The sequence below is a fragment of the Aedes albopictus genome, chromosome 2 (assembly GCF_035046485.1).
Source record: "Aedes albopictus strain Foshan chromosome 2, AalbF5, whole genome shotgun sequence".
Classification (NCBI taxonomy): domain Eukaryota; kingdom Metazoa; phylum Arthropoda; class Insecta; order Diptera; family Culicidae; genus Aedes; species Aedes albopictus.
In genome coordinates this window covers 512,452,240-512,473,895 of record NC_085137.1, presented here as the reverse complement: position 1 = coordinate 512,473,895, position 21,656 = coordinate 512,452,240, and the positions used below count along the sequence as shown (strand labels likewise).

The window sequence follows — 21,656 nt, the reverse complement described above, 5'->3', positions numbered from 1 at the left end:
CACATTATATTATTTTCACATTATCACACTCAAAATGCCCACGATCGTGTTTTTCGCGATTTCAACCACTGTGGCGTTGTGAGTAACCTAGAACAATATGTGAAAATTATAGAATTCGTTAACATTTTTCAACAATTCTCGCAGATAGAAAAATCTTTGATATAAGCGTAAAAACTGAAAAAAAGTGTAGTATCGAATACTCCCACGAGGCGCAGGTAATGAGTGATTATGAGGTTAATGTGACTGTGTTATTGTGTTAATGCGAACGTTTGTTATATTTTCTCCTTGAAGGACACTGCTATCCTTCAAGCGAAGGTGCTAGTGTAGGGTGTAGGGGATAGCGACCAGCCACGCTGTCTCTAGGGACGAGTCAGAAGCTCGGCGGCTTGTACACAGCTAATCGCGTTCGGTAATTTTTACCGAAATCTCAACCGCTGAGCGTTCGGTAATGAAATTTTACCGAAATTCTGTGAAAAATTACAAAATTTCGGTAAATTGTTATCGTTCAACTGTCAAACTCTAACGAAGTTCGGTAGAGGTTGCAAGCTTTACCGAGTTTTTCCTGTAAAACAAACTTAACGGTTGAGATTTCGGTAAAACATTACCGAAGTCGGTGATTTTTTCTTAGTGTGTAGGCTCGCCTCGTCGTCCAAGCCAGTATTCGACCCTCGCGCACCCTGGGCCGAAGGAATCCACGCCTTCCGGAGGAATTCGGACGCTACTAACCGAATATCGCTCCATCGGTCTCGAAGGGAGATTCACACCACGTGAGCGCATTGGCACCGCCCATCACCACCCCGCCTGTCGAACCCCATCGATCAGTGTTAGCAACACGAGAACGGCTCGTAGCCACGAGTGATAAGCACGGATGGTGGTGTGATAGCCCGTCATCGTAGTTCGACTTACAGCATCCCCGGTCGAGCGATCGGACTGCTCGAATTACTTCGCTAGCCGAGAGCCGAACCCTCTCCGACCCGGTATCACGAGTGAGCAGAGAGACGGTACCGCGCACGGTGTCACGTGTACGGATCGACCGGTAGTCCACCGGAGTGACGGCGACATCGCAAGGATACAGCCAGAACCCTCACGGCTGCAAGCAGGTCAGATCGTTTTGTTTTTTTTTTTTGTATATGATAATCGTTCGCATTGAACACCCATAGACCCATTTTGTTCGAAGAAGCGTGCACGCATTAGGGAATAAGAGATAACTAGAGTGTACGATTTTATTGCCCCCTACCTCATTATAAGATGTTTTCACCCTGAATATGTAGATTTAGAACCGTTTTATGGCACATACTAGTAAATTAATCGAAAGAGGAGAGAAAACTTGATCATTGGTTCAGTTGGTTTTCGTCAGAGATTTGCCCCATCGTTCGTTGGTTCTGGGTATGCGATTTGAACAGTTAACTGTTGCACGGTAGGTTCGGAATTGATCTTAACTTGTGACAAGGACTCGCCTTGAGGAGTTTGGTCGGGATACTCAAGCTGATCCACATGCAAGCCGATTGGAAGTGCTTGCTTGGCGCTTAAGTGGATGCAGTTGATACCAATCTGACCTCGTAACACGAAACCGTTACAAAATTAGATCGCTAATGGCGCTGTAGCCAATTAATTAATTAATTTTGATTCATACCTCAGATGTTTTAATCCATTATTTTTAAATACACATGTTGTTGTGGATGTTTTGTTTTGCCTATAAAAATTGGTTTGACACTTGTAGGACCGGTACTGACGCTGTAAGGGCGTGGTAAACTAGATGTTGGTCACACGAACACTCGCGACATTGGCATTCTGTGGCTAGTTATTCTACTGTTCGAATGGAGTAGAAAAAAAGTATAGAAATAGGATCGATTTAAGTGCGTAAAGTCAAAATAGCCGGGGCCCGTGGCGTAGTTGGTCACACGTTCGCTTCATATGCGGATGGTCATGGGTTTGATTCCCAGCCCCGGCACTTGCAATTTTTCGTCAGTTGCTTTTCCCCCGAGAGCAACTGACACTGACCCTCTTCTGAGCCCCATGGCTCAAACGGACCCGGATACCTGGACATCGGCGAACTGCTACTCATAATGGATCCCCAATTGGACTGGAAAGGAACAACGGCCATCTATCATCATCCTTGTGCTCATCATTCTACTAGGAATAAAGTAGAAAAAGTGAAAGCAGCAGAAAGACAACCAGTTCGATAAAGTAGAATAGAATCTTAGGCGCTGTACAAAATGCAAGTGCAGCTGTCAATTGAAATTGCTCACGTAGTGCCCCAGTGGACAATAGAGCTGTAAATTAGGTTAAGTGATCAACAATAAAAAAGTCAAAATCAAGCAAGGCAACATGGCAACGATACGCACCCATAAGGACAACTGCCGCAACTAACAGCTTAAGCAAATTGTCTGAGAAACAGAACCGCTTATGCAAAACGTCTCACACGTTAATCTCCTACGTGTGGTGCTGCCTTTTATCCTTCTGTGTAGTAAAATGCGTAGATGCTCTTGCTATGCGGAGCAAATCGTCTAGTTGTGGGGCGAGGGTGAGGAACTTCTGCGTGAAGCATGCACGCTACAAACTAAGTCAAAGCTTTGAGACCATCAGACATGTACCAGTGCCACAAAGTGGTGTAGTTATATTTAGGGGAAATCAATCTACAGTTGAGTCTGAGCTACTTGTCTCTGGTGTAAGATTCTAGTCGATTATGCATATTATATTGAATCACAGTTTGAGCGCTTATTCTTCCCAAATAATTTACGGAGTACTACTTACATGTGGGAGAAGGTAAAAGCACAACACAAAAATTTCTGGATCTCGTTACTTGCAAACACATACGTATACGTTACCTTCGAATAAGCTGTAGAGATCTATCCCATCGTAGGAGCAAATCAAGGTACATGCTACCGTTGTTTTTCAAACAAAAAATCCCTTTGTCAAATGTATTTCACCGGAAGTTCTTTGTAGTCCCGCATCAGCACAGTTACTTTCTTGCACACCAGGAAATAATTTTACACTGAACAGCCGCCACAAAAATTACTGCACATGATTTTTTTTATGCTTCCTAGCTTTAAGTGATATCAGGAACATACTATGATGAACAGATGAGTCGCAGTGAAAAATTTCCCTACGCACTAAACCCCGAAGACAGTTTATAAATCTGCCAGGAGGCAATCTTCCTAAACTTCCATCCAATTTGCTTCTCGTACACATCAGCAGCAGCGGTGTGAAAACATGGTTCCGGTATGCTTCTTCAGCTCAACTCAGACAGAGGATATGAGCAAACGCACGTACACGGGGCGGGCGCGTGGTTTATGTGTTCATAAAAGCTGCCAGAGCATATTTGCGTACACCATCTAAATCCATCCGTCGCGTCGTCGAGTTGCTGCTTCACGTGGGAATTCCGCACACACAGTTTCCGCCGGCAAACATTCAATTTGGTGCGTTGATGTTCTGACGTCGTTTTTCATTGGTACGTAAGGTAGGTGAGCACCGTGAAGTGGGTGCAAATTGATCGCATTTTAAAAGGTGCGTACAAATTCTAAATAATTTTAATGCTATAAAAACATGCTGAGGTGAATTTCAAACAAAAACATTATGTCATATGATAGAGTTATAAAAATGGTCCAAACAGTTTGTTTCTTCTTTATCAATCTACCCCCACTTCACGGTAACAACAGTTCGTTGTGATGAGCTAAGTGCTTCGAAGCTTTTCCTGTGCTGTGAACACTTACGTATGACGCATGTGACGAATCACATACCACTTGCTTGTAGACTGACACCACATCCAGAAATAACAAACGAGAACAAAATGCTCTATAGCTCTACCTACACCTACAGATAAGGACGTTGGAACGCATGCAAAGTTGTTCCTCTCAATTTGTAATTTTGCCATGGGTTTATTGATGTGTCAGAAAAAATAAACATCTTGCGAGCAGGTGCTATGGAACCATCTGTCAACACAAGTCATCAACATATAGCTGAGGTGGTAAAGGCGCGGGTAAGTATGACCATGATGGGTTGACCGCGATGGGTTCAAACTCCGCCCGGTCGGTTTTGGAACTTTTCGTCATGAAAATTTTCTTGGGCATAGTGTATAATCATACCTGCTATACGGTATGCGAGTGTACGGATGGTCATTGACAAAGAGAGCTATCAGATAAAAACTGTGGCAGTACGCATTAAACGAAGTATAGAATAAGTAAGAATGCATTTAGGTGTGCTTTCTCTGTGAGGCTCAACCATTGCTATAAATATAAAATGCAAACATTCTACCGCCAGATAAAGCCTTACGGAAACTGACCGGAAAATATGGAAACAGCTAAGTGAAAACTCAAGTTTAATTAATTTTTGCCTACTTTCGGGCGTACATCCACAGCCCACGAAATGATGCGAGTTTAATTGCAATTTCTTTTGACCGCACAGATAAAAATAATGAGATTTACACGACATGTGAACTTCAGTTTAGTCATGTAAACTTAATGTTGTGATGGTTTACATGATATATCATGTAAATTTGTGTTATATGTCATGTAAACACTCAGAGTCATGCTGAATTACATGACATATAATGGAAGTTTACATGATATTTTATGACTTTTACATGATATGTCATGTAAACTTTTGTGATATCCCACGCTCCAATTATGTGCATCATATGTCACAGAATTTTACACTCTTTTTTCGATCTGTGCGGAGGCTGCTTTAATTAAATACTGGGCTCCAATTTTCGAACCCATATGTGTGCGATTTAATTGGTTTAATTGAAAATGAAAGAAAAAAAAAAATCAAAAACCTTTTATGAGACGCGTCCGGTGCGAAATGATTTGCAAAGTGAGAAGCAGAAAAAAAAATAATAGCGACTCCCATTGTATCAACCACAAAATCGGGATTACTTCTCGGGAACGCATCAGGAACAATTGAAGCGAATTGTAAATAAATTTTTGGTTCGCGGAATGTGTAAAGGCAGAAAGAAACTGATGAAATATTGCTCTTTTGTTACCGGATATTTCTCGGTGACCGTTGCGTAACCAGCGCTACTGTACGTAACTACGGAAACGTCCTCAATTTTGGTTTTTGGATTTGTTTGATGTTTAAATAAGCATTACAATAAAAGGTAAAATAAAATGAAAAGTAAAAAATCGAGTTAAAGTTGCATTATCAACAGCAAATCCTCCTCAAATTCATTGTACTAAATCTGTTCCTAAATATGGAATAGCTGATAAAAGATTAGTAATTACAGTAGCACCTCAAAAAGATATTTGACCTCAAGGTAAAACATATCCTAAAAAATCCTGTTGCTATTACTATAAATAAGATAATTACTTCAATTATTCATGTTGGAATAAATAAATAAGAGTTGTAATAAATTCCTCGACCTACATGAATAAATAAACAAGCAAAAAAAAAAGAAGCTCCATTAGCATGGCAAATTCGTAAAAATCAACCATTATTTACATCTCGATAAATGTGATTTACTCTATTAAAAGCAGTTTCGATATCTGCTGTATAATGTATTGCTAAAAGTAATCCTGTTAAAATTTGAATAATTAAACATAATCCCAATAATGATCCAAAATTTCATCAGGCTGAAATATTAGAAGGAGCAGGTAAATCCACTAAAGCGTTGTTAGCTATTTTTAATAAAGGGTGAGTTTTTCGTAATGATGCATTGTTTGATGTTTAAATTAGCATTACATAGATATTAACAGGACGACGGGCTTAGTGGTCTACCCCTTCTGATTCGTATGCAGAAGGTCATGGGTTCAATTCCGGGCCCGTCCCTTTCCTCCTACTTTGTATATTTCTGTATACTTTCTCCTCCTCTCTACATATAAAACTCATGTACACATTCGCATGTTCATAGCCATCGCTAGAACGGAAACGGGTTGAAAAAGCCGTTTCCCTTCCTTCCTAACCTTCACAGCACAGTGTCAATTTATCAGATAACGCCTACAAGTTATACAATCAAGCAAACTGTGCCGCACATCTTCAGAATAATAAAACACACAATTCTTTCACCTTACCCTGGCATCCACACACCAATGTGTGAACCCTCTGTAAACAAAATCCACACTCCGACATCCGCATAAATTTGTGCAGACGCAGAGGTATGTTCGGTCTGATATGGATACAAACGATTGCAATCATCACTCCCTTCCCCTTCCCCACATTTGACCTGCAACTTGACGTGGCAGGCGCCATTATCGCCTAAAAAAAGGAGATCACCAACGCTCACACATTGACGATGCCTGCTAGTCCCTGGCAGATATCTCATTGGTTCCTTGTGTGAGTGTAGCTAGTCTGGTGATACTGGAGTAGCATCTACAGGCGGTCTATCAAGCTCAAGCTCAGTTTAAATAAGCATTCGATTATTGCATAGGTATTAACACCAAAGGTAATGGGCAAGATGTTAGACATACTACGCATTAAATAAAACCTTAAGGATGGCTTTACTTGTAACATCCGCTGGAAAGGGAGGGAAGATGGGCTTGATCTCGCCCGAAACCGGTCGACAGAAGGTAATTTTTTAAATCTTTTCTTGACGATTGTAAGAACGAAAATTTTGTCTTGTGCCGCGTCGCATATTGTGTGTGTCGTGTAGTTCTTACGTTAGTGCAACTGTAAAGTAAATTGTGAAAATTGAAAAAAAAAGGAGGGAGTCTCATGTAATTGATGGGCAACCCTCATGAAAAGTCGATAAACATAGAAGTTAATGTGGGTCGAATTTCGTTTTAAACAACAACGTGCTACAATAAATCGAAACAAATTCCAGTTGTATTGAGTTGAGAGAAAACATCAATAATTCAGTTGTAAGGCGTTGAGAAGGAATACGCCACTCACATGATCGAACGGATTCCATCGTTCAAGTCGAATACTACCCAAGAATAGAGATTTTATTATGTTTGTTTGGATTAGCTTTGGGTCTGCCACAAATTGTTACCTTATCCGAAAAAAAAACACCCTCAATAAACATGAACTTTTCAATAACACAAGCTTTAACCGCCATCATTCACAAGAATAGATACCAGCAGATGAACTGATGAAGTCTGTACCATCATCCACAACGAAATGTTCTTCGAACTGAAGAATCCACTGAATTGTAAATTTCATCCAGCGTAGAAAAGGGGGCCAAAAAGCGTTGCATGATATAGTCCTAAATAAACAGAAAGAAATTATATCCATTCCGTCTTATCTGTCATTGTGGTGTACGTTTTTCTTTATTCAGTATGTTTCAAATATAGAGACTTATATGTCTTACCTTTCTCGCACACCAAAGTGTACTGAAAGGCTATGTGTTCACTCAAAAATTCATTTTGATAGGCTCTGCAAACTCTCAACGAGGTTTTCCCCTCTTTTAACGTTGAACCATTCGTCATTGAAATCATCGTCATCATCAAATATTTGAAAGCAGTTTTTTCGTTCAAATCAAACATTTTTGCAACGAAAAGGGATTCACTGCATTCCACATGAGGAATGTAATACAGTGAATACATTTTCGTGGTCATTGTTTTGATTTACAACGAAAAAACTGCTTTTCTATTACCGAAAAATGATGACGAATGCTTGAGCCTTAAAATATCAAGTTAAAATGAATGATAATTATAATACCGATGATAAATGGCTCGAATGGTCAAGTCAAATATTCGTACATTTTTGGGGATATTTGAAGGGCTTAGAAAATCGTGAATAATCCACCTAATGGTGGATATTACCTTTCTGGTCAAATATATACTCATGATCTTTCCATCGACGTCCGAAGTCATCTTGAATACTTGATTTATTGTGTTACGTATATAGGTTTGGTTCACATTATATCTGGCCACTTTCTCGTGGGACACACTGAATCGGTTCCGGAACGCTGTCATCAGTCTCAAATGTGGTTTGAGCCTGTTTACTTGCTAACTTTATATCAAGTTTTTGAAATGCCGTGATGAGATGTGACGCATGCATGGATTTGGGTACATCTGTGGTACATCCCAGTGGGACACTCGGAAACGGTTCAGGGACGCTAGAGGTAGTTTTAAATGTGACCGAACTCCATTTTCTTGCTAATCGTTCATAACTTATCAAACACCCAAGGTTAGAAGTAACGCCCTAGTAGCGCTTGTGTCAAGCATTAGTTAGTTTGACTCTTATATCACTTCATTTGGTCATACAAGAGTTATATAGACACATCTACAAAATATACTTTTGACCACTTCCGACGGGACACCTGCAACCGGTTACAGAACACTACCGGTAATGTTAAATGGGCTCTGATTCTGCGGGTTACCGAAAAATCCACGGTATCATGGGTCGCATACGTCAGTTCACTTTTATATTTGACCGCTCCCAGTGGGACACCCGGAACCGATTCCGAAACATTATCGGTAGTCTGAAATGTGAACTCAGCTCATTTTCTTGATAACCGTTCATCAAGTTAGGTCGCGATTTGACATGTCGCATGCATGCGTTCGGTTCACTGTTGCATTTTAGCACTTCCAGCGATGTACCCAGAACCGGTTCTGGTAAATTACTGGTAGTCCCAAATGAGGTCTGAGGTTATTTTCTAGCTAACTGTTCATTCGGTTATTGAAAAAACCATGGATTGATGTATCGCATGCATGGGTTCAGATCACTTTTACATTTGACCACTTCCGGTGGGACACCCGGAACCGGTTTCGGAACTCTACCGGTAATCTTAAATGTGCTCTGAGCCTATTTTTGCTTACCGATAAATAGGTTACCGAAAAACCCACGGTTTTGTATGTCGCATTCATGGCTTCAGTTTACTTTTATATTTGATCACTTCCAATTGTCTTCCGGTAGTCCCAAATGAGGTCTGAGCTCATTTTCTTTCCAACCGTTCGTCAAGTTAGTTAAAAGGCCGCGCTTTGACATGTCGCATGCTTATAACATATATCTTCTGAACTTATCTTATTTTCCTTTTACGCTCCCGCTTTTTTGATCATATTCAAACATTTTTTATTCCACAAGAACATGTTAAGAGTGCCTTGGTTCGATTTCCGATTGATTTAGGTGTATGGGAAAATCCATTAATGACGCTAGTGCTAGTAGAAATCCTGAAAGGAATCCCGGGAGAGATTTATGAAGTAGCTCATGAAAAAAAAAATCAAGAGAATGCTTCGAGATTTCGTGTGGAATCTTTGAATTTTTTTTGGACAGAATCCAAGGAGAAACCTGGGAAGGATTCCCGAGAGGGATTCGTGAAGGCATTTCGAAAGGATTCCTATAGAAGTTATTTAAATTATATCTGGAGAATTCCCTGAAATAATCTCGCGAGAAACACCTTAAAGCATCCTGGATGAAATGTTTAAATCCATGAAGAATCAATTCAGAAATTGCGGGAGAATTTTCTGATGAAATTCTCAAATAAATCTTTGGAAAAAGTAAAAGGAAAATCGGGTTAAGTACTGTTCCTTTGAATTCCACTAAGGATTTGCATCCTTTGACAGATACGTATTTCTACATCAACTGTAAGGTCGCCTTCAGTGTCTTGTACTTGACTCGACGAACTTTGGAAAACACCTGAAAGAAGGCCGAAAGGATTCCCATGAGAAATCCCTTAAGGTATTCTAGGAAATATCCTTAGAAGAATCCTTAGAGTAATTTCTAAAGGGAACATGAGAGAAATCGATGAAAGAATTCCAGGAGGATTCCTAGAAATAATTCTTGGATGAATTCCTGAAGCAATTACGGAAGGAATCCATGAAGGAATCCCTGGGAGAAATTTCTGAAGGAATCACGGTAGAATACCCTATGGAGGAATTCCCACAAAGTCTGGGAGTAATCTTTGAATAAAATCTCGAAAGGAATTTCTACGAATATCCAGAAGAAATCTCTGAAAGGGATCTCTGAAGGAACCTCAGGGAAAATCTTTAAGGAAATTATTGAAAGAATCAAGGACAATTTATGTAGGAATCCCGGGAGAAATAGCTGAAACCATGGATGGAATCTTGAGAGAAATATTTGAAGATATCCTGAAAAGGATCGCGGAAGAAACCTCTGAGGAAATTCAATGATAATTCTTTTAAAGAATCCCGGGGGAGTAATGGAAAGGCTCCCTGATGGAATAATAAAAAGAATCTAGACAGGAATTTTCTAAAGGAAACACGGGAAGAATCAAAGGAGCAATTACGGGAGAAATTTCAGAAAGACTTCCTGAAAGGACCCAGGTGGAATTGGTACATTTTTTTTGGAAAATGCCTGAAAAAATGTTAGAAGAAACCCGCGAAAAATAAATGAAGGAATTTAAGAAGTAATCCCGGAAGAAATCCCTAAAATAATTTCGAAAAAAAAATGTGAAAGAATCCCAGAATGAAAATTGAGGGGAATCTGTAAAGGAAACCTAGGAGAAATCAATGGAGAACCCCCGAAAGGACTCCCGAATGATAAGTCGGATAATACCTCTAAAGGAACCCCGGATGAATTCCCTAAGGGGATCCTGGGACGAACTCCAGGAAGAATTGCTGGTGGAATACATGGCTTCCATCTTTGGAAAAATTAATAAAGAGAACCCGGAGCAGAAGTCTTTGAAAGAACTTCGGGAGAAATCAATTAAAAGAAAATCCCCAGATGCATCTTTGAAGAAATCCATCGAAGAAACCCTAGTGGAATTCATTGAAGAATGTTTGACGGAAACTGAGCAGAAATGTATAAAGAAGTCCCGGTAATCATCCCCAAAGGAATCTTTGGAACCCTGGAGGAATTCCTAATCGAGTCAGATGTACCTCCATCTGAAGGAATGCCGGAAGGATTCCTGGATGAAATTCTCACAGGAAACCCGGAAAAAAACAATGAAGGAATGTCGGGAGAAATCATCAAAGGCATACCCAAAAGAATTTTATGAAAGAGGCTCATAATGCATCTTGGGAGTAATTACTAAAATCAACCTGGTTAAAACAGATGGCGGAATTCCAGGAGATAACAATGAAGGAAGCTCGGTAGAAAACATTGTAAAAATTCTGGAGGAATCCGTGGAGGAATCTGTGAAAAAACCCGAAAGGAATCCCGAGAGAAATGCTTTAAGGAATGCCGCGAGGAATCAATGAAAGGATTTCGGGAGCAATTTTAATGGAACTCCTGAAAAAAAAATCCTGCAAAACCATTATCAGAACCTTTGGAGGAATCGCAGCACAAATTTCTAATGGAAACCTGGAAAGAATCCCGGGAGAAATGGCGGAAGATATATCCTAAAAATCCCGTGAAAAATCAATGAATCAATCACACTAGGAACCCCTGGGAAGATTGCCTGGGACGAATCTATGTAAGAATATCTGATGGAACAACAAGATGAAGCCTGGTAAGAATTGTAAGAGATATACACTGTGGTGCATAACACAGCGCAACATTTTTTTGTCTCAAGGGCAAACTTATGTGTCTCCGAAGGATTTTGGGCCGCTGAATCCGAATCCGGGCTCAGATTTGCTCCAACACGTCACAATTTTGAGCTATACCTCAATTTATAGGGCAAAATATGCGATTTTGGGCTTTTTTGACTGCAAGCCATTAAGCTTGAAAATATTTTTTTAAGCAATCAAAAAATTAATTGGTCAATTAACATCTAAATTAACGACTCATGCAAAATATTTCGTTTTACCTAATCAAATTTGATAGATTTAAGCATTTTATGTTAGTATGAAAACTTGCATGCAACTTTTGGAGGGTGATTTGTATGGGAAATATCGTACCTAACATAAATCGCTTAAAACTATCAAAATAGATTTGGTAAAACGAAATATTTTGCATGAGTCGTTGATTTAGATGTTAATTGACCAATTAACCTTTTGATTGCTTAAAAAAATATTTCTTTGCTTAATGGTTTGCAGTCAAAAAAGCCCAAAATCGCATATTTTGCCCTATAAATTGAGGTATAGCTCAAAACTGTGACGTGTTGGAGCAAATCTGAGCCCGGATTCGGATTCAGCGGCCAAAAATCCTTCGGAGACACATAAGTTTGCTCTTGAGACAGACAAAAAGTTAATTTTTGTTACGCGCTGTGTAATAGATCGGACAAACGCCGATTTTCATACACAATGTCCAACTTTGAGATGCTGTAACTATGGTTTGATTTGATGGATTGATCTCAAATTTTGATACAACACTACAGATATGCTGAGTTTTGCGTAAACGAAGTACCAGATGCGTTCGTTCTGGGCGTGACAAGGCGTTTAAAATGTGAAAAAGTGATCGGACAGCGGCACGCGTGTAAATCAAATGGGTGCCGCCGTCCAATCACTCTTGCACATTTTAAACGCCTTGTAACGCCCACACCAGAGTACGAGGAAAATGATCTTGAAGAAATCATGAACAATTTTATAAAATAAGTTCTTGATGGCAAGGGGGATGGCTTTTTCAGTCTTCGAATCAAGAATGCTTTGCCTTTCTCGTACACCAACGTGTACTGAAAAGCCATGTTTACTCAAAAAACGAATTTTCGATAGAAGGCTCAGAGAGTCAAGTCATATATACCAATCAACTCAGTTCGACGAATAGAGATGATGTGTGTATGTATGTGCGCAAAAAAAGTTCACTCACCTTCAAGGCACTTCCCATTGGCCGATTTTACGGATTATAGCTCGAATCGAACCGCATTTTACCGCATTGTTTGCTATTGAAAATGGTGTGGATCGGTCAAGACGTTCCGGAGTTGTGGCCATTTCAGTGATCAGGCACCAGTAGAACTGACTGTATGTAAAACTGAACCAAAACACACGTCAAACTGCGGCATTTTTTGTAACAAGCATGGTTGACGAATTTTGTGTGGATCTCAACACTGGAGACCAGAAATTCCACGATGTCGGCCCAATATTCAAGATGGCAGCCTAATATTTAAGATGGTGGCTGCAAATACAAGATGGCGTCTGTTTAATGAGGTGAAGGCTCTAAAGTCATGCAATATGGGTACATGTGGTTTAGGGAAGATGTCCGAAGTCCAAAAATGACGACCAGAATATCCAAGACGGCGGCCCAAAATCCAAAATGGCGACTCAAAATTCAAGATGGCGTTTGTTTAATGGAGTTTTAGGCCCTAAAACCATGCAATATTCCCCCTAGCTCAAGTTGCATAACGATTTTAAATTTGCGCTTTTTGCGTTTCAAAGAAGAAGCAATTGTGTTCTGTTGTCCTAAATATGAACAGTGAATAAATTGCACTGATGTTGCTGGTACTGGCTGAAACAAGTCGTGTTGCTTGGGTAGTGTTTTGGCTCGGTTGGGAAGATGTCTAGGGTTCCGAAATGACGACCAAAACATCCAAGATGACAGTCTAAAATCCAAGATGGTGGCTCCAAATTCAATATGGTGCAGGTTTAATATAGTTTTAGGCTCTGAAACCATTCAATATGGGTATATTTGATATGGGAAAGATGATTGGAGTTCGAAAATGGCGACTAGAATATCCAAGATTGCGTATCATAATTCAGGACTGTTCAATTGACGTTTAGGATATAAAATCATGATATGAGTATATTTGATATGTAGATGTCTGGATTGCAAAAGACTGGAATATTCAAGATGGCAGTCTAAAATCCAAGATTTCGTCTCCAAATTCAAGAAGGCTGTTTAATGGAGTTTTAGGTTCCAGAGTCATACAATAACGATGTGATATATAGTATGGAGTATATGTCCAAAAATGGCGGCAAGAATATCTAAGATGGTGATCTAAAACCTGAGATAGCGTCCCAAAGTTCAACATGGTGCCTGTGCAATGATATTAAAGGCTTATAAATCATTCAATATGGGTGTATTTGGTAAATAAAGAATTTTCGGAGTCCAAAAATAGCAACCACAATATCCAGGATGGCGGCCGTTCAATGGAGTTTTTGGTTTTAAAACCGGAAGAAGTCTGGATTCCAAAAATGGCGACCAAAACTCAAGATTGCTGCTGTTTTTGAATAGTTTTAGACTCCAATATTAAAAGCCAGAACATGAAAAGCCATTCATCATTGAGATCTGAAGAATTCAATTTGACTTTGATCCTGTGACTTTATCCATGTGTTAATGCTCTACAGCGTGGGGAACCTTTATCGAAAATTCTCTATTGTAATTCCCAAATAAACCTATTTTTCTCTTGGGCCACCATTAAATCACCACCGAAATGGCTGTAAATTCGACAGGACTCTAGTTTTACACCAAGGTCTGCAATGAACATATGGGAGCATAGAATTTGTAACATATTTGAAGTCTGCCCTAGTGTACAGTTCTGGCACCGTCTCAAATGTTCTAGCAATAATATCCCTATCACCCGCAAAACAGACAAATAGGCCGGATTTCGTGAAAAGTGTGCCCCGGGGCTGTTCAGCCTGTTGCAGCAGACATAAGAGTCTATTACCTTGTCGTAGTCCCCGGCAAGTTTCGAACGAACTAGACAGATCGCTCGGAACCCTTACCTACCGATACTGTCGTACGCCAGATTGAATGCGATGAACAGTTCAGCTCTGTTGACATCCTTACCTGCTGAATCTTAAGCTGCTAGATAGCTTCGTTAGCTTTTCTTTTTTATGAGTAAACGATCAAAACAAAATGTGTCTATAAACTTTTCATTATGCATACTTATTGGTTGAATTGTTGTGCATGGTTTAGAAAATAGCTCTATTGCAGTTGTGTTTAAATGCGACAAACGTAAGAAGAAAAAATGTCTCAACCAGTCAGTGCAGTGATTGGAATTTTTCTAAAAGCAAAGTATTAAGCTTCTACTTGCAGTTGATGCTGTTGAACAATTTCCTCGGTTCACTCCCAATACGGGAAAAAGTGCATCTCTTCTTAGATACCTCCATTCAGTGAGTGGTAAGAGAACAGTAAATAGCGCATTTGATTCGTCCATGCAACAGAAATGTGCTCCAAACGGAAACGAAGTTGCTCCGCCACATCGCTACTTTCTTACCTATTTACTTCCTATTGCTGGCTGTCTGTCTATGCGGCATCAATTCCATAAGCGGATTGCGTGGCGGGGATTGCGCTCCCAGGAATTGAATCGTCTTTCTTTTTATTGCTTGCTGTTCCGTTGATACTGATGGTAGAGACCGGTGATTTTCTATAAAAGGATCTTCTGACGACGGAAACGATCTGGTAAGTAAGCGAGCTGATCAAATTGTGGGATTTCATCACAGGACAGCATTGATTGATCTGGTAAGTAAGCGAGCTGATCAAATTGTGGAATTTCATCACAGGACAGCATTGATTGATGTTGTGATAGTGAAATATGAACTTATTTATGATTACTACCTGGAGACCTGCGGTATCAAAAATAAAATGCAAAATATAAAATTTACTTGACTTCATTGGGCATAAAGTATCTTCGTGCCTGCCACACGATATATCTACACATGCGAAATGGTCATTGGCAGAGGAAGCTCTCAGTTAATAACTGTGAAAGTGCTCATAGAACATTAACTGAGATGCAGGCTTTGTCACAGTTGGAACGTTACGCATGAGGAGGAAAGGAAGGAAGAGAAAAAACTTTCTGAAGATGCAAAAAATCTCAAATTCTCAATATATAATCCGCTTTAAATATGTAAAGAATTCGTTCCTAAAAGTTCAGCTAATTTGATGTTCTTTATTACTGAAAAAAAAAATCTAACCTTTACAGAACCCTCTCCGTTAAGCAGCTCAAACCATCCCCTTTTTCCGGATGCTTTCCCAAATTACTCATTAATCGCACAATTAAAGACCTGATTTTCCCTCGCTTCGCTGAAGCGTCGTTCCCAACAAGACCAAGAAAAGGTTTAATTCCACATCCGAGAAAAAGACGATTGTCGATGGCTGCCATGTCTCAAATCTGCCTAAGCTTTCCCCGTGCCCCGTGTCGTCTGGTGAATGTGTGAGTTGACTGTTACTTCATCCACCGGATCCCTTCGTCGTCAACGTTCGAGAATTAATTTACTTGCTCCTTAATGATAATGGTGAAATCGTCCCTCCGGCAATGACATCGAGGACGACTAGGAGGAAAATGACTGCCGGAAATGAATACGACGTGATACTTCTTTTCAATTTGAATTAGCCGGGGACGACGACGACGACTAAGATGAAGCAACGTTCAGTCTTTTCTCAATGTCGTCTCTGGGACGGATCTTGCTTCTTCAAACACGCGTCAGTCTCTGACTTCGGTCGGGATTATGTGCCGCCGCCACATCGAGCAATAAGCTCACCGGATTATGTTTGTTCTGTGAGTTTGATGAGGAATGTGACTTTCCGGGAAATGTGACGCGTCAGGGGGTCTGGCTGCGTATTTAAAAGTCAAATGATATCGATGTGTGATCCCAAAATGAGGTGAAATAAAATTGTGAGCTTTTGGTAATTGGGTGGCATTACATAAAAAAGAATTGACAAGTTGGAAAATATTCTCTTTTATGCATTCGTAAACAAATCAGGCCAAACATGTCTAAAGGTCCTATCTGCAGAAGAGAGGCTCTCTTTGGTTTCCCTCTCTTTCGTTAACATCTCAGCTGTTTATTTGTATTATAATTGTATCCTTGCATTGAACGATGGTCAAAACAATCGTCTTTTGATTTGTACTGCAAAAATAGTTGAAAAGTGTACCATTACATTGCAATAGTTGAAAGAGAAAGTGAACAAAGAGAGCCTCTCAAATGCAGATACGACCTATTGAAATGTTTGACCTGAAATGTCTTCTTCTTCTTCTTCTTTATTGCTCTACGTTCTCACGTTCTCACTGGGACTTGGCTTCAACTTAGTAATTAAAAAGAAAATCGCGCTAAGTACTGTTCCTTTGAATTCCACTGAGAATTTGCATTCTGTGACAGATACGTATTTCGACCTCAACTGTAAGGTCATCTTCAGTGTCCACGGTGTGTCTGGTAGAACAAATTTATTACAAAAAATGGGCATCGCTAATTTTTACGCTACGTGAAAGTTGACGCTACCAGCTTTCATTCAAGCCCAACATCGAAATATTCCATCGGGGGAACTTTTTCATACAAAAATTGGGTATGTTTGTTAAGTAGAAATAGGGATTAATTTGGAACCGTGCATTTTGTATGGGGAAAAACAGTATTCTGAAAAAGTTGTTCGGGATCCCTCGGTGGATTTTTTTGGAGAACACGTTAAATGAAAGCTAGAAGTCTATATTTTCGAAAAACGGCGGATTTGGCGATGCCTAATTTTTTGTGATAAACCTTCACCATATGCACGCCGTGTGTCTTGTACTAGACTCGACTCTCAGCAAAGACTAGTAAAGACATTAGACGGTGAACGATATTCATGATTTTTCCCCTGAAGAAGGCACCAAAAATTGCCGAAACGTAGCGACGAGTCCTAAACGGTCGTTCTGGAGAACTTTTGACTGCAAAGCTGAACTCCTACCAATCCTAATAGAAACTTATGATGAAATCACTTGAAGCATTTCTAAATCAATAATGCCTGGATAAATTCCCGGAGCAATTCCAGGAAGACTTCCTAGATAAACACTTGAAGAAATAACTAGATGAATCCCTGGAGGAATTTCTGGATAAATTCTGGGAGGAATCTCCAGAGAAATTTCTGCCGAAAATTCTTGAGGAATTCTTAGAAAAAATCCTAGGTAAATTTCTGAGGATTCTGGAGAAAATCCTGGAGGAATTCTGGGAGGAATCGCTAGATGAATTTCTGAAGAAATTTCTGGAGGAATTCACAGAGGAAATTTTGGAGACATTTCTGAAAGAATCTGTGAAGAAATTCTTAGAGAAATATTTGAAAGAATTCCTGGATCAATCTCTGCAGCAATTCCTGGATAAATCTCTAGAGAGAATCCTGGAGGAATGCCTGGAGGAACTTCTGAGCGAAATCCTGGTGTAATCCCTAGAAGATTTCTTGGATGAGACCCAGCAGCAATTCCTGGAGAAATTCCTGAATGATTTTCTGGTGTAATCCCTGGAAGAATCTCCAGAGGAATTCTAGTGGGAATTCCTGGAGAAATATCTGAGAAAATCTCTTGAGAACTTCCAGGAGAATTTCAAGGAAGAATCCTAGGAGGAATATCTGGAGGATTTCTTCGAGGAATCTATGGGAAATCCCTGAAGAAATTCATGGAGAAATCCCTGAAGGAATCCCTGAAGGAATCCCTGAAGGAACTCCTGAAGGAATCCCTGAAGGAATCCCTGAAGCAATTCCTGGAGGAATCCTTAGAGGAGTTTTTGCAGGAATTCCTGGAGGGATTGTTGACTCAATTTCTGATGGATGTCCAGGAGCAATTCCTGGAGAAATGCTTGAAAGAATTCCTGAAGAAATTCCTGGGGTAATTGCTGAGGGAATTCCTGGAGGAGTTTCTAGAGGAATTTCTGGAAAAAAATCCTGGATGAATGCCTGGAAGAATTCTTTGAGGTATATCTGTGAGAATTGCTAGGGGAATCCCCGAAGGAATTTTTAAAGGAACGTTTAAAAGAATTCTTGAAAGATTTCTATTTCTGAAAAAAAAATCCTCGAGAAATTCCTGGAGGATTGCTTGGAGGTATTCCTGGAAAAATCCTCGAATTTGAGCAGAAACTCCTGGAGCAATTCCTGGAGGGATCTCTGGAGAAACTCCTAGAGGAGTCCCTGGTAAATTTTCTGGAAGAATTTCTGAGGAAATTCCCCTATAGGGGATTTCCTGGAAGAATCCTTTTAGAAGGAGATATTCTAGAAGGAATCTTCGAAGGGTTTCCTGGAGTAATCCCTGGGAAATTCCCTGGATAAATTCGTAAAGAAATCCCTGATGAATCTCTGAAGCAATTCCTGGAGGAATCTTTGGATGAATTCCTGGAGGAATCCGTGTAAATTTCTCGATGATATTCCTAGAGAATTCTTTGGAAGGATTCTGAAGAAATCCCTTGAAGGTTTTTGGAAGAAATAGCTGACATAATTTCTTAAGGATGTACAGGAATAATTCCTGGATCAATTCATGGAGAAATCCCTGGAGGAATCTCTGGAGGAATGCCTGGATGAAGTCTTTAAAGAATGCATGGAGGAAACTCATGAGGAATGCTTGGAGGAAGCCATGAAAAAAATCTGTAGAACTTCTTGGTGAGATCCCTGGAGGATATCCTGGAAGAATCCCAGAGAAATTCCTGGAGAAATCTGTGGAAGAATTCCATGTCAAGAGAAATTCCTGCAGCAATTACCAGAAGAATCCCTGGAAGAATTCCTGGAGGATACACCGATTCACTTTACTGGCATTTACCAGATTTGCTGGTATGTCATAAACATACAGAAAAACTTGTAATTAGAAGGCACAGAATGTTGCTAATTGACAAATTGAGAGATGAATTTTGCATGACCCCGTGTTCGCTAGACTGGTGCTTTAACCAACTAAGCCACATAACAGGTAATGATTCTGCAGAATAGAAGGCCAAACTGGACCTGAGCCCTCGTCATGAACATTCCTTTTTTTCAAGAACCATCTCTTTTTCGGCTTAGATGTCAATCCAAAACACACCCGTGTTTGTGTAAAAATAGTACGCTCTCACTTGTTATTGGGCACAAACGCCTAGAAAGAATTCCTGAAAAATGCAGATTGAATTCTTGGAGAAATGATGAAGGAATCCCTGCAGGGATTCTTGTAGAAACCCCAGAAGAATCCCGGAAGCGATTCCAAGAGGCATTCTTAAGAGAATCCCTAAACAGTCCCTGGAGAAAGTACTGGATTCCTGGAAGAGTTTTTGAAATAAATCAAAGAGGAATATCTGAGGAAATCCTTCGTTTTTTAAAAATAATCCCTGGGACTGTTTCTGAAAGAATCACAGAAGAAATTTCCGGGTGAATCTCTGAAGAAATTCTTGGAGGTATCCCAGGATGAATTCCTGAAGAAATCGCAGATGGATTTCTTAGAGAATCCTAAAGGAATACTAAGAAGGATTCGTGTAGGAACTCCTTGAAGAATTCCTGTGGCAGTTCCTGAAGAAATTCCTGAAGACACCCCAGAAGGAATCCCGGAAGCAATACCAAGGGGACTTCCTAAGAGAATCCATAGACATTTCCTTGAGAAAGTACTAGAATAATTCCTGGAAAAGTTCCTCCAAGAATTCCAAGAGGAATTCCTGAAAGAATTCCAAAAGGGATTCCTTAAGAAATCCTTAAAAGAGTTTCAAGAGGAATCCATGGATGAATATTTAAAATAATCTCTGGAGTTGTTCCTGAAAGAAACACAGAAGAAATTCCCGGCTTAATCCTTGGAGCAATTCTTGGAGGAAAACCTGGAGGAATTCCTGAAGAAATCCCGGAAGCAATCCCATTCCTTAGAAAATCCCTGGAAAACTTCTTAACAAATTCCTGAAAAAAATTCTGGAAGTACACCAAGAAAAGATATGAAGGAATTCATATCTGCAACCGTTCCAGGACGAATTATTGTTGAAATTTTTGGATGGACACCCAAAATAGTGTTTTGTACACTGTTGGAATTCTTGGATTAATTTTTAGATAATCTATGATACAATTTTCTGAAATGGCTTTTGGGAGATAGGAATATCTTTATACTTTATTTATTTCAGATTATGAATTATTCGAGCAATCTGTAGTGGATTTCTTGAACCACTATATGGAGATCCTAATAAAAGCACTGAAACAATCACTAGAGAAACCTTCAAAGATATCCCAGGAGTTATGTCTGGTGAAACCCCTAGAGGAATTCTTGAAAAAAATCTCTTGGGACAATCCATGATGGAATCAATGTAGGAAGCTATGGAAACATTCCTGGAGGAATTCATCGATGCATCCTTGTAGAAATATCATTAAAAATTTCTGAATAAATCGTGGGAGGAACTCATGAAGCATTTCTATGATAAAATGAAGTGGTTCTCCTGGAGAAATATTTGGCGATATTTCTTGTGCTTTTTGTTTGATAAATATGGAAACAATGTTAATTAGGATTAGAATATTAGAATAATTTATTTCATGAGAATTTTGCTCTGGAACTCTAAATTATAATTTAGATTTAAAAATATTGATAATCTTTATGTTGGCTCGAATTTCAAAAAAAAAAAACCTAGTGGCCAGGGGGATGGCACAGCCTCGCTCCATCCCCCTCTGGCTACGCCCATGTTTTCAGACAACCTTCAAAAGGAATTCCTCCAGTTCAAAGTAACGACAAACAAATTCGAAGTGTTTTGTGAGGTTTGCCAGAACAAAATTTCAATTGCCAACGAACGCTGACGAGCTGACACAGCAATTGGCATCACATAAGCATAATAGTGCCAATATAAAATCAGAGGGTTCGTCTCATAAACTGACACAAATGTTTGTGGTGCAGGATTCCCCTTTGGAATTGAAGGTGTTGAGGCTACGCTGACCTACCTTTCTTAGGTGTCCAACTTATCTTCCTTTCACATCCCCCAGCTTTCGCAAGGACGTGGTCAGGAAAGTTTTAGACCGTTGGATGATTGTGTGTATCTTGTCTTCGAATGAGTGATTATCCCCAAAAATCTGTGCTTTAGTAATGGACGGGGAGCTGCATGCAGACAAAACAAACAGAATTGCAAAAGCTAGACAAATACTGGCGTGAGTAAGAAATGGACAAATTGGAGTGGAATTTGCGAAAAAGTTATTCGTCCTCTCGGTGAGACTCGAACTCACGACTCCTACTCACTAGACAGGCGCGTTGTCAACTATACCACAAAAGACCCGAAGATGTAGAGACTAACCTGAATTCAAGCCTGAATATAAAGGAACCTGAATATAATGATCACTCAGATTAAGCCCAACATCTC

General features: G+C 39.8%; 1 protein-coding gene and 1 pseudogene across 1 annotated transcript in view; one reads left to right on the top strand and one right to left on the bottom strand.

The window, feature by feature from the left end:
* The window catches only part of LOC109432373 (uncharacterized), a 495,279-nt gene that overhangs the window by 101,464 nt on the left and 372,159 nt on the right, over positions 1–21,656 (top strand). The gene's annotated exons all lie outside the window — the stretch shown is intronic.
* On the bottom strand, positions 4,454–5,637 carry LOC134287528 (cytochrome b-like; annotated as a pseudogene).